Source organism: Amyelois transitella, chromosome 22 (genome assembly GCF_032362555.1).
Source record: "Amyelois transitella isolate CPQ chromosome 22, ilAmyTran1.1, whole genome shotgun sequence".
In the NCBI taxonomy this organism is placed as follows: Eukaryota; Metazoa; Arthropoda; class Insecta; order Lepidoptera; family Pyralidae; genus Amyelois; species Amyelois transitella.
This window is the reverse complement of record NC_083525.1, coordinates 340,271-354,095: the sequence shown is the minus strand read 5'-3', so window position 1 is coordinate 354,095 and position 13,825 is coordinate 340,271. Positions and strand designations below refer to the sequence as shown.

At 34.6% G+C, this 13,825-nt stretch overlaps 1 long non-coding RNA gene across 1 annotated transcript; it reads right to left on the bottom strand.

Annotated features, from left to right (window-relative positions):
- Window positions 1-8,471: 8,471 nt before the first annotated feature.
- On the bottom strand, window positions 8,472-13,462 carry LOC132903179 (uncharacterized). Its single transcript, XR_009657332.1, has 2 exons — window positions 13,343-13,462; window positions 8,472-11,086 (listed from the first exon to the last, which is right to left on the bottom strand). It is a non-coding gene; the product is annotated as an uncharacterized LOC132903179 (long non-coding RNA).
- Between the last annotated feature and the right edge of the window lie 363 nt (window positions 13,463-13,825).

Genomic DNA, 13,825 nt, shown 5'->3' with positions numbered 1-13,825 from the left:
ACGTGACTTGGTCTTGTCGTCAGTCACTCGTTTCAATAAAGCTCATCCTAGAGATAAACTCGCCTCTACTCACATTGGCTTTGCGGGAGAAACCCGCAGGATTTATGTGGCTGAACACCTTTCTCCAGAAACAAAAGAAGTGCACAGTGTAGCGAGGAAATTTTGCAGAGACAATAACTTTAAGTTTGTGTGGGTTCGTTTCGGCCAAGTGTATATACGTAAAGATGAACAAAGTCCAGCTCGGCACATCAAAACCATTGACTGTCTCAACAAACTATTGTAAAAATTATTAGGTACTTTTTCTTTCTATGTAAGTAAATATTATTTTTATAATCTAGTTCCTAAAACCTTTCATTATGATAAGTATGTATTATCAAAATATTAATGGAATGCGAACTAAGTTAAAACAATTTTATGAAAATCTACTGAATTCTAACTATGACGTCATATGCCTGACGGAAACTAACTTAAATAAAAATATTTTTGATGGAGAGTTTGTTGACTCTCGCTATAACATCTTTAGAAGAGACCGCGATGATAATAATTCTTTAAAAGAGGACGGCGGTGGCGTCCTCATTGCAGTAAAAAAATCATTCCAGGTGCTCCGACAGGCATATTGGGACAGCAATCTAGAAGATCTTTGGATAACAATCATACCAAATAATTGTAATGCCTCTAAAATCAATATATGTGTTTGTTACCTTCCTCCTGAATTAAATTGTTCTAAGAGGGATGAATTTTACTCGAATTGTCAAAAGATATTGCTGAATCACTGCATAGATGACAGAAACTTAATCATTGGAGATTTTAATACACCTGAATATTCTATTGCTCTTGACACTGACGGGCCATCATGCACCTCACAAAGTAAAAAATTACTACTCTTACAGGAATTCATCTCAATTTGCAACCTTTATCAAAGTAACAACATTCCTAATGACAATGGTCGGTATCTAGACCTAGTACTATCATCAGTCAATTCATTGACAGTTACCGAAGCTGATACGCTAAGTTTAAAGGATAAGCATCATCCTGCTTTGGAATTTGAATTTCCCTCCCTATGTAATACTCCAAAAAATTTAAAACATAATAACAATAAACGCTTGAACTTCGCAAGGTGTGATTATGACAGCGTAAAGCATGAGTTGGAGTTATTGGACTGGCATAATCTTTTATTGAGCTCTGACGTAGATGAATGTGTAAATATTTTTTATGAAAAACTTTTTGAAATTATTAATAAATATACACCATTAACAACTATGAAGTCCAATAATTATCCAGTCTGGTATAGTAAGTCCTTAATAAAATGTTTCGAAGAAAAGAATAAATTCCATAAACTTTTTAAGAAATTTAATAACCCACGAGATTATGATGTGTTTACTTTATTACGCGCTAGAGCCAAAAAAATGATAGATTATTGTTATAAAAATTATGTGGCCTCAATTGAAGAAACAATGACTGATAATATAAAATCGTTTTGGTCTTTTGTAAATAATAGAAAGGGCAAAGTCTCGATTCCTAATGTCATGCGGTTTGGCAACTCTTTTTCTTCGACCGGTCAGGGAGTATGTGAGCTTTTTTCAAACTATTTTGCCTCGGTGTTTGAATCGGATCAGCAATGTAACTCCTCTGCTACGAGCAACAACAATCTCAAGACACCTGAGTGTAGACCTGTTGACTATATGTCTCATATTTATATATCTGACAAAGACATAATGGCGAAAATCAAGCTTCTTGACTCAAGTAGAGGAGCTGGTCCGGACCAAATACCCCCTTCATTCGTTAAAAGTTGTGGTATAGAGCTATGCACACCTTTAAGCATCATATTTAATAAATCCTTAACAAATGGAATTTTTCCCAAACGTTGGAAAGTAGCTCATATCGTTCCAATTTTCAAAAACGGAGACAAGTCGAGGTGCGAAAATTACAGACCCATAAGTATTTTGTCATGTTTCGCAAAACTTTTCGAATCCCTAGTATACACTCAATTATACAGACATTTCAAGCCTCTGATTTCCGAAAAACAACATGGATTCATTAAAGGTAGATCCACCATTACTAATCTTCTGGTATATAAAAACTACTTGTGCAAAAGTTTTGCCGCAGGGGGTCAGGTTGACTCTATTTACACTGACTTCTCGAAGGCCTTTGACAAAGTGAATCATAGACTACTTTGTAACAAGCTTTCCTCCTATGGTATTCATGGTAGTCTCCTTCGCTGGTTGGCCTCCTATTTGAATAAAAGAAGTCAGTTGGTGGCTTTGAGAGGTTACACCTCATCTCCCGCTGACATAGCATCAGGTGTGCCTCAGGGGTCTCATCTGGGACCGCTATTATTTGTTGTATTCATTAACGACCTCATAAAGGATATATCATGTGAATGTCTTTTATACGCTGATGACTTGAAAATATTTAAAACAATAAACTCTTTAGATGACTGCAATCTTTTACAGAAAGACCTAACGGCTGTTTCTAATTGGTGCAGAATTAATCAAATGTACCTTAATATTGACAAGTGTTTCGTCATTACGTTCACTAACAAGCGTCATGGGATCGTTAATGATTACAACATTGACGGCCAGTCCCTAAAGAGGACACATGTTGTTAAAGATCTCGGGATTCTTTTTGACAACAAACTAACATTTCGCGAACATTACCACCACATAGTGCAAAAAGCAAATCAACTTCTTGGGTTTATTTTTAGATCTACCAAAGACTTCAAAGGCACTCGTTCTTTTCTTTATCTTTTTTATACGTTGGTCAGAAGTGTTTTAGAATACGGTAGCCCAATATGGTCTCCGCACTATAAGGTTCATATTGATAATATAGAGAGAGTGCAGCGTAAGTGCCTGCGGATTTTATGCTACCGCCAACAGTCAAAGCGAAACACCCCTGATTATGAAGCTCGTCTCATTAAATTTAATGTACAGAAATTAGATACACGTCGAAAATATTTTGATTTCGTTTATTTTTATAAAATAATTCACTCCTTATTAGACGTCCCTAACTTGCTGGCTGAATTATCATTTAATACGAGATTTAGTGCTCGTAGAGCTAATCAAATAGGACTTTTTGTTCTACAAGTGTATCGCAATAATACCTCATTTTACAATCCCCTGGTTAGGATGGCTCGTCAATGCAATGAAATCGCCAAAGGCAACCAGACCTTTGACGTTTTTCTACCTAAATTGGCTTTGTATAGTAATACAATCAAAAATATTTTATACCACAAGACGACAGTCTAATCCCTGTCGCGTGGAACATTGGTCTCCTCCTATTATTGTTTAGTATACTCATTCTTTTATTTTTATTTATATTATTTTAGACATAGTTTAAGTTAACTCTTCTTTTAGCTTTTATAAAAACACATTTTTTGGAATACAACCTAGATTATAAGTTTTGTTTTATATAATTTGTTTAGATATAGTTGTAATCTGTTTTGTGTAATTAAAAATAAAAAAAAAAAAAAAAAAAAAAAAAGAAGAATCCCAAGTTTATAAGCCTATCCCTTAGTCGCCTTTTACGACATCCATGGGAAAGAGATGGAGTGGTCCTATTCTTTTTTTCTAATGGTGCCGGGAACCACACGGCACCATTAACACGGGAGTCGTATCGTGTGAAAATGTTAGATTGTTATTATCAGACCAGCTTGAAAAAAAAAAAACATGACCTGCAAAGAAAAATAAATAAAAGACAGCCCATTTGTGTCGTCACGCCTTTAGCGAAATCTTTAGAGATTCCCGTTGCCAAGGGACCTTCCTAATTTTAATATCACACTATTTCCAGCCTTCATATTACCTCAGGGGACAACCATTCCTGCTTTCAAAATTTCTAAAATTAGTTATGGCCCTTTACCTAATTTATTCATTCGTTCATATAATCACGTTCATATCTCTTGCGGGGTAGACAGAGGCCAACAGTCATTAAAAGCTTAAAAGGCCACGTTCAGCTGTTTGACTTGATAATAAAATTTAGATTAAATTACAGTTACGATCTTGATCAAATTAAGGACGTCCTGGCAAAGGGTCAGGTCAAGAGTACCCGAAACCGCCGAACTTGCATGAAGATAGTTATGAATGTCGATGAAGCGACGGAAGTATGCAGAGATCGTGGCAAGTGGAAAGATGAAGTCTCTGTCTACCCCTCCGGGAAAGAGGCGTGATTTTATTTATGTATGCCGTGTGGTTCCCGGCACCAATACAAAAAAGAATAGGACCACTCCATCTGTTTCCCATGGATGTCGTAAAAGGCGACTAAGGGATAGGCTTACAAACTTGAGATTCTTTTTTAGACGATGGGCCAGCAACCTGTCACTAGTTGAATCTCAATTCTATCATTAAGCCAAATAGCTGAACGTGGCCATTTAGTCTTTCAAGACTGTTGGCTCTGTCTACCCCGCAAGGGAAATAGACGTGACCATATGTATGTATGTTACGAATCTTTTCATTTGTTTCATTTACAGCGGATTAATCTGCGGGCAACGAGTAGTGTGTACCTGTAATGACATGCAAAGTATTGTATGAATATCAAATTAGTTTTAACAATGGCCGGCAGCTCAATCATGGTCGACGGAAACGATATGAAATTGCGAACTCATACGTGTAATCAATAATTATGAGGACCTAATTAAAATGTTTAACATACATACATATGGTCACGTCTATATCCCTTGTGGGGACAGAGCCAACAGTCTTGAAAAGACTGATAGGCCACTATCAGCTATTTGGCTTAATGATAGAATTGAGATTCAAATAGTGACAGGTTGCTAGCCCGTCGCCTAATAAAAGAATTCCAAGTTTGTAAGCCTATCCTTAGTAGTCTTTTGCGACATCCATGGAAAAGAGATGGAGTGGTCCTATTCTTTTTTGTACTAGTGCCGGGAACCACATAAAATGTTTAATAAACTCTTTTATCTTTGTATTGTTTTTAGCCTATCTAATATGAGTAATTTTTCCTGCGTCAGACGGAACGAATATATTAATTTTTAATCGTAATTCGAGTGTTTATACATAAATTCTTTTACGACATCCATGGGAAAGAGATGGAGTGGTCCTATTATTTTCTATTGGCGCCAGGAACCACACGGCACCTTAACTTTTGCAAATTCTCACACGAACCTTGAATCTAATTCGGGTTTACTTATAACTTACTTATAACTTCCTATTTCAAATTCCAATGCGTAATGACAGTAATATCGCGATTTCCTCTCAGATCTGCAGGCACTAACTCGATGAAGAGTCAGTAAGTGAGTTAACTAGTCTGCGAGCAACTTGCAATTGCCGTACTGCAAATAAACGAAGTCAAAGGTGGCGATGGAAATGAAAAACATTTTTCTTATTCTTCGAAAGTCGCCATTTTGAATTCGGTATAGCGTCACAATAAAACCTGTGGTCATGTAGGTAATGTATCTAAAACTTTACTGACTGACTGACTTAAAGACTGCTAGCTAGGTCTAGAGACTTGGAATTTAGCTTATTCCTTAGGTGGTCTACATACATACATACATACATAAACTCACGCCTCTTTCCCGGAGGGGTAGGCAGAGACTACCTCTTTCCACTTGCCACGATCCCTGCATACTTCCTTTGCTTCATCCACATTCATAACTCTCTTCATGCAAGCTCGGCGGTTTCGGGCACTTTTGACCTGACCCTTCACCAGGACGTCCTTAATTTGATCAAGATATGTTCGTCTAGGTCTTCCCACCCCGACCTTTCCCTCCACACTCTCCTTGTATATCTGCTTAGTCAACCTGTTTTCATTCATCCTCTCCACATGACCGAACCATCTCAACATACCCTTTTCTATTCCTGTAACTACATCTTCTTTCACATCACAACATTCCCTTATCACGCTGTTCCTTATCCGGTCACTCAATTTCACACCCAACATACTCCTTAACGCTCTCATTTCCACTGCATTTATTCTGCTTTCGTGCTTCTTTTGCCATACCCAACTTTCACTCCCATACATTGTGGTCTACGGTTGCACTAATAAAGTATTTCCTGAATTTCTTACGGGAACGGAAGGTTTATAAGGTTTTAAATTTTACGCAGACGCTGTCTCGTTAGCCTCAGTTTACTCACGTTTCTGGAGAGAAGCAGTTACATACATACATACATATAGTTACGTCTATATCTCTTCTCTTCGGCCACGTTCAGCTTTATGGCTTGATGATTAAATTGAGAGTAATATAGGGACAGGTTGCTAGCCCGTCCCCTAAAAGGCGAATCCCAAATTTATAAGCCTTAGTCGCCTTTTACGACATCCACGTGAAAGAGATGGAGTGTATATAACATATAAGTAGTGTGAAAAAAAACTAACATATAGTCACGTCTATATCCCTTGCGGGGTTGACAGAGCCAACAGTCTTGAAAAGACCGACAGGCCATGTACAGCTGTATAACTTAACGATGGAATTTAGACTCAAGTAGTGACAGGTATTTAGACGCTAGTCCAACGCCTACAAGAAGAATCCCAAGTTTGTTAGCCTAATCCTTAGTCGCCTTTTACGACATCCATGGGAAATATATGAAGTGTTCCTATTCTGTTGTAGTTATAATTAGATTTAACTGATGTGACGTCAATAAGTGATATCTTGTATCCAATTTTGAAAATAAATCTATTCTATTCTATTCTTTAGTGCCGGGAACCACACGGCGAAAAGACTACTTAAATTAAAATTTCAATTGTTTGTCTATTAAGCTATTTGCTCTGTGCCTGTCACCGTCTTACAATTTCCCTGACGGCGGTGGTTCCCGTTTAGAAATAAAATCAAACGCGCCTTTTTATCTCAGCCTCTTACTAGTAAAAGGTTTTCAACTTTGTTTCCTTCAAGATTCAGGATGCAATCTTTCGTTTTGATTTGAGTCGATGTCTTTATAAAAATTTTCTTTAAGTAAGTAAGCTTATTTGCCGTGTGGTTCCCGGCACCAATATAAAAAAGAATAGGACCGCTCCATCTCTTTCCCATGGATGTCGTAAAATGCGACTTAGGGATAGGCGTACGAACTTGGGATTCTTATTTTGGCGATGAGCTAGCAACCTGTCACTATTTGAATCTCAATTCTATCATTAAGCCAAATAGCTGAACGTGGCCATTCAGTCTTTTCAAGACTGCTAGCTCTATCTACCCCGCAAGGGATATAGACGTGACCATATGTATGTATATATGTAAGTTAGCTTATAATTGCTTCTTCTTCCTCCTGGTTTAAGTCCCGGTTGCATCCTCACCACTCTGGAGAGGAGCCCGGGGTATGCCTTTGACCATGGAGCCTGGATTGGGTGAGTCAGGTTTTTACACGAAGCGACTCCCGTCTGATCTCCGCAACCTTTACAGGGAAACCTAACCCGTATTGGATCGATCATGGTTACTCATCCAGTCGCCTGAATGTGCAAGTTTCCTTACGATGTTTTCCCACACCGTAAGAGCATCGGTTAGTATTCAAACTAATGTTCATAACTTCGTGAATTGTCGTCGTTACATGTCCGTGGTGGGATTCGAACCTGTGCCTTTTGCGCCACACGCATTTTAACCTTACCGATTCGTAAATACGTCACTGGAGAAAAAAAGAACTGATGTATTTTTTTCAAAATTTATTCAATTACCATTACAATATATTGAGGTTATTCCTAAAAAAAATATTACTTAACATTCTTTTTAAAATAGCGATGGCACAATTTTGATTCTACACTTTTGACTTAGTTATGAGATTACTAATTAATTAAATATAAATATACTCGTATACGGGACAAATTACACAGATCGTGTCAGCCTCGAAGTAAGTTCGAGACTTGTGTTACGAAATATTAACTCAAAGATACTATATTTTATAATAAGCACTTATATAGATAATGAATGATCCAAGACCTAGGCCAATCAGAAAAAGTTCTTTCCTCATCGTGCCCTGACCGGGATTCGAACCCGGGACCTACGGTGTCACAGACAAGCGTACTACCGCTGCGCCACAGAGGCCGTCAATACCTCCTACCAACATACACCTCAATGCCTACATATTAAATATTATTTTTAGGAAACAGAATGTAGGTTAATTAATCAAACGTCAATCTTAATTAATTCATTAATTATTATAATGACTCATGGAAATGTAAAATGGATGGATTGAAACAGCTCACATAACTGAATCGTTTCTCTTTTGTTATAAACACTTTAATTGTGATTTTATTTATGACTTTTTGTGACAAATACTTGAGTGTTTGTTCGCAATAATCTCGGAAATAATCAAATAAAGTTCTAAGTAATTTGTATGTTTAATTTTTATACAAAATTGGAACAATTTGTTTGATTTTTTATCTTTGGATCATCCAGATTGAGTTATTTTATACATATACACATACAAACATTCTTTCTTCCTTAGAAAACAAACAGTGGAATGATTCATCATCTTTTAGTAATATAAATAATATTTATGTATAATTACTTATATTCTTATCTATGAATAAAACAACTGCTTATGTTTTTTTTTTACTTTTGGATTATTTATCTGTTTTTTATTTTCTTAAACGTTGACTAGTAGAGAATCCTATTAGCAGTCAACCTATTTTACACTTGAGACTCAATAAAGTTGTAAATAAATTGTCAAGTCTATATCCCTCGCGGGGTAGACAGAGCAATACGTATTGAAAAACTGCAAAGCCACGTTCGGCTATATGGCTTTATGATGGAATTAAGACAGTAAATTCAGTTTAATTTATAAAAAAATTACACAGATAAAAAAGAGAAAAGAAAGGAAATATTTTGTAAGCAAAAAACAGTAGATATAAATAACATTAATCAAGTTCATCTCAAATCCCTTGTTGTAATTATAACTACTACGTTCGCCTTTTATAAAACCCAGGAGATTTGAAAAGGATAAGTCCCATCTATCAATTAATTAGGAGATGGTTTGATAATGTTTGTTGTTTTACTATTTTATGAATAATGTTGCGAAAAATATACCTATATACGTATACTTTATACGTTTGTTTGTTACATAAATACATTTTTAATTCAATTTATAACACAATATATAAAAATTAATGAAATAACTAGACGACCTTGATCAAATTATGGACGTTCTGGCAAAAGTACTTGAAACCGTCTTGCGAGAAGAGAGCAGAGAATTGGAAAGATGTAGCCTCTGTCTACCCCTCCGGAAAAAACGCATGATTTTATGTATGAATGTATTAATTTTCAATTCAATTTATAGCTACAGAACATAAAATTAATTTTGGAAAGAATACAATTTTTGGCATAAAAAGTCAACTTTTTTATTTTATCGTAAATCTTATTCAAAGTAAAGTGACGTAAGATTTTTACATTAAAATATTTATTACTGGTTAGTTAACACTGCAACTAACACATTTCACTAAGTTGACTCATAAATAAAGTTATTAATATGCGCAATTGTTATGTGAAATTGGAATTGACCAAAATGAATGCATTTGATTTATTCGAGTAATACACTGTGCTGTGATATTAAACTGTTATGGTTGGGAAATAGATTATATTTCATGAATTATTCATAGTTACAGTGTTTTCGGTTGACGGTTGTGTAAATATTAATACTGTTTTAGGTCTGGTCTAGTCTTTAATGGCGAACCTCGGGTTCTAAAAGAACATTTCGGTTAATTAGGTTTTATTTTCTCTTTCTTATCAATTTGACCCATGAGACATTGACAATTGGTGTTAAATTTTGCATATTTGCTTGGGAAATACTGTTATATTTTGTTTTTGTGTTGAAATTATATATATATATATATTTGACCCGAATAGAAAAACTCATTATATAGCAATGTTTTTAATAATGATATACATATTTTTTAAATATAATTAGTATTTATAAGTAGTAATATTTTATAACAGATAGTCAGAAAATATAAACATGAAAAATATAACATATAAAATTAGCACCTCAGATTATTTTACATCTAACAATATTTTTATCGTCATTAAGTGAAGAAGAAATTATAATTTGTTTAATAATTATTCTAATTTGTCTTATGTTATATTCGAATAAATAATATGAAAATTGAAGTACCGAAATAAGTACTATATTAAGCATTATGGAATGATTTATTGTTTAAAATTATTTTTTTGACATTATTTTAAATTGAACGATTTTAAATATGGAATGTTTTAATTTTATTTATTCTAGTGATATGTTGGCCAATCTTTTTTTAAGGTTAAAATATTTCCATAAAAGAATTCCTTTACAAGTAATAAAATTTTATTTGAGAAACTATTAATTAGTTGAATAATACTTGGGGTGCATAAAAACACATTGTATTGTTTCCTTATACTCACAGCACTTACAGTTATAAACACGTGCTAACGAGCAGGGAAAATTTTTGGTTGACGATAAACTAATAATCCTATATTTGAAATTATTATTAGAATCTAAATAATCAATCATGCAGTAAGGACGTACTTTCTGAATTTACTAAAATATTTTATTTAGCGGGCCCCGGGCTCCTCTCCGGGTCGCAATCGGTATACATGCCAGGGGAATGATAGCTACAATTTCTTTTCTTTTGCTGTTAACTCTAACACGATGCTACTTTTTACATAAGTAATTTTTTTTATAAAAACGATATATCAATATTGTGTACCTACCTTTATTTAAGTAGCAAAAGAAATGTATTATACTTTTTTTCAGGGGAATGATAGCTACGGTTTCTTATTACTAATTTGTTTATATTATAATAACGACTTCAGCTGACTGTAGTTTTTAATTATTTATCTAATTATAATACTAACGACTTTTGTCGACACGCTATACAGAAATCGAAGCAGAGTTACAAAGTAATTTTTTAAAAGTCAGATTTGTATAACTTTTTTGACCCCTTGGCGCTATTACCGGTTATATGTTCACCCCCAAGATACTCCATTTTTAAAGGTTTTCACCTACGCTGATTGTTTGGTGAGTGGGGTCATCTCCACGGCGGGTGGTGCCGAAGGTTTACCCACGCTCTGGGGCTGTGGAAGGAGGAAAATCTGGCCTGTTCTGGACTTCCCTGCCCTCATGTAGCCTCGCTTCGCAGCTATTATCAGTAGCAACGCCACTGATATCACGAATGACAGGACCTGGAATCGAAACAGAGAAATAATAATTATTTTATTTTATCCTTAATAACGGACAGACTGACCTTCATTGTGGTACGCACATAATATGTAACACGTCTTTATACCTTACGGGGTAGACGGAATCAGTGGCCATAAAAAGCGAAGGCCGCGTTTAGCTAAGCAAAAGTGTAGCTGGTAAAGTGTAGCTCTTAAAATTTTGACATTTATAAAATGTTGACATAACATTATTATTTCTGTATTATTAAACGCATTCCTTGTCATTATGTAATTAGCATTTGCATGCAAATAAACATAATAGTCACGTCTATATCCCTTGCGTGGTAGACAGAGCCAACGGTCTACAAAATACTGAAAGGCCACGGTCAGTTGTATAGCTTTATGATGAGATTGAGATTCATGAAGAGAGAGTGACAGGTTGCTAGCCCCTCGCCTGCAAGAGGAATCCCAAGTTTATAAGCCTATCTCTTAGTCGCCGTTTGCGACATTCATGTAAGATATGGAGTGGCTTTATTCAAAAGTACCGGAAACCACACTACAATTGGCATTTAATTAAAATGAATTTTATAATTAATTATGTACAAGTTTGACTGTGTTATTAATACATAATTACAATTTAGATGTAGAAACTAAGATTGTGTGTAGTTAACATTGCATATTTGAAAACCCTGTGCATGAAATATGGGACAGATGTTGTTACAATTCTTTAAATAATAATTTCTTTTGTAAAATAAACAAATATATACGGGACAAATTACACAGATTGAGTAAGCCTCGAAGTAAGTTCGAGACTTGTATTACGAAATACTAACTCAACGATACTATATTTTATTATTAATACTTATATTGATAATTATCCAAGACCCAGGCCAATCAGAAAAAGTTCTTTTCTCATCATGCCCTGGCCGGGATTCGAACCCGGGACCTCCGGTGTCATAGACAAGCGTACTACCGCTGCGCCACAGAGGCCATCAATCAACCGTCAAGACGTCGTCAAAATCATAGTTTTTCTATACATTTACCCAAAAAGCATTGAACAAACCGATTCACCTTTTATATGAAGGCACGGATTCTATCTTTATTGGTATAAACGCGTGATACAATCGTTTCAAAAACATCGCATTGTCATTGGAGAATGATCTAGAACTCGAGAGAACTATACCACATGCCTTATTTATCTCTGTGTGCGGTTATAAAGAGGATTAAATTACACACCGTGCCGTTGCCGTGTGGTTTCCGGCATTTCTGAATAGAGCATATTATACCTCTCTCATGGATATCGTAAAAGGCGACTAAGGGATAGACTTATAAATTCTTGTAGGCGATGATCTAGCAACCCGTCACTATTTGAATCTTAATTCCGTCATGAAGCCATAAAGTTGAACGTGGCCTTCCAGTCTTTTCGAGACTGTTAGCTCTGTCTACCCCGCAAGAGATAAAGATGTGACTATATGTTAAATAACAAACTTAGGTATACAAAATCTAGTAGACATTAAACGTGTTCTCAAATTAATTACAGCGAGTTGACAATGTTTCATCATTTTTGTTAATTGTATAGGAATTCTTGGTAAGACTTTTATTATTACCTTAATTACAGATATTAGATGTATACATTATATCATGAAATAAATTATAGTTTAAATCTTTGACATAGTCTTCCTCATAAGGTATGAAGATATTAATATTTTTTGGCGTTGTGTACCTCATAGGGGATATCTATATGATATGTAGGTTAAAAAAAAACTATTTAAAGTATACATTAAAAATTCTTGTACTAATTGTCTTTATGTCTACTTTCACTTTATAAGCCTAATAAGAAAAATATTTTGTTGAGATTTTATTAAAATCAATATATCATACTCTATCTATATCATACCTATCATCATCTCATCAATAATAAAATTTGTTCGTTTTTTTGAACAAAAAAATAAAAATTTAAAGAATCACGTACTAGATATAATTCATAGAAATCTTTAAGTTATAATTTTATACATTTCTCATAGAAAAATACACGCCATTGTCGTCTTATTATCTTGTTTATTTAGTAATAATATTAACAAGAGTCCATCTCCAAGGCATTCGTATCATTAGTTAAATACAAAATATTAAACAAAGACACATTGAATTTATTTGACATCTCAGGAGAATAATAAACGGAATTGGAACAGCAACCTCATGCAGAAACTGAAGTCATTGCTTTTTAGAACAAAGATTATAATATGTATTTTAGTAAAACAAATATTATGTTGTACAACTTACCGCGGATACAGTAAACACAGTTATCATATCGTTAGAAATAAACATTTTCTAATAATTATATATTTTACTAAAATCACGATCACGACACTGACAGATCGTACCACGTTTTGCTTGTGGAATGATGAAAAAATGTAAACATGGCGAGGCGCACGCGCACGGACAATGAAATAGAGTAGGACGGAGACTAGTGGAGTAAACGAGACAGCAACAACATAGTTGATGCGTCGGAGTTTCGTTGGCGGTTACTAAAATATAAATGTAACGGAAAGAAATTGCTGATGATGTGTAAGACAATGTTATTCGAAAAAGTTTATGTCTATTTTATTTCATTAAATGATTTTATTACTAGAAAATGATTCCGTAGTATTTTATTACACATATTTTTAAACATTTTTATTTTAGTTTTTTATTGTATTTTTAAAATATATTTTAAAATTACATACTTCTTCCTCCTGGCTTTAGTTCCAGTTGCATCCTCACCCG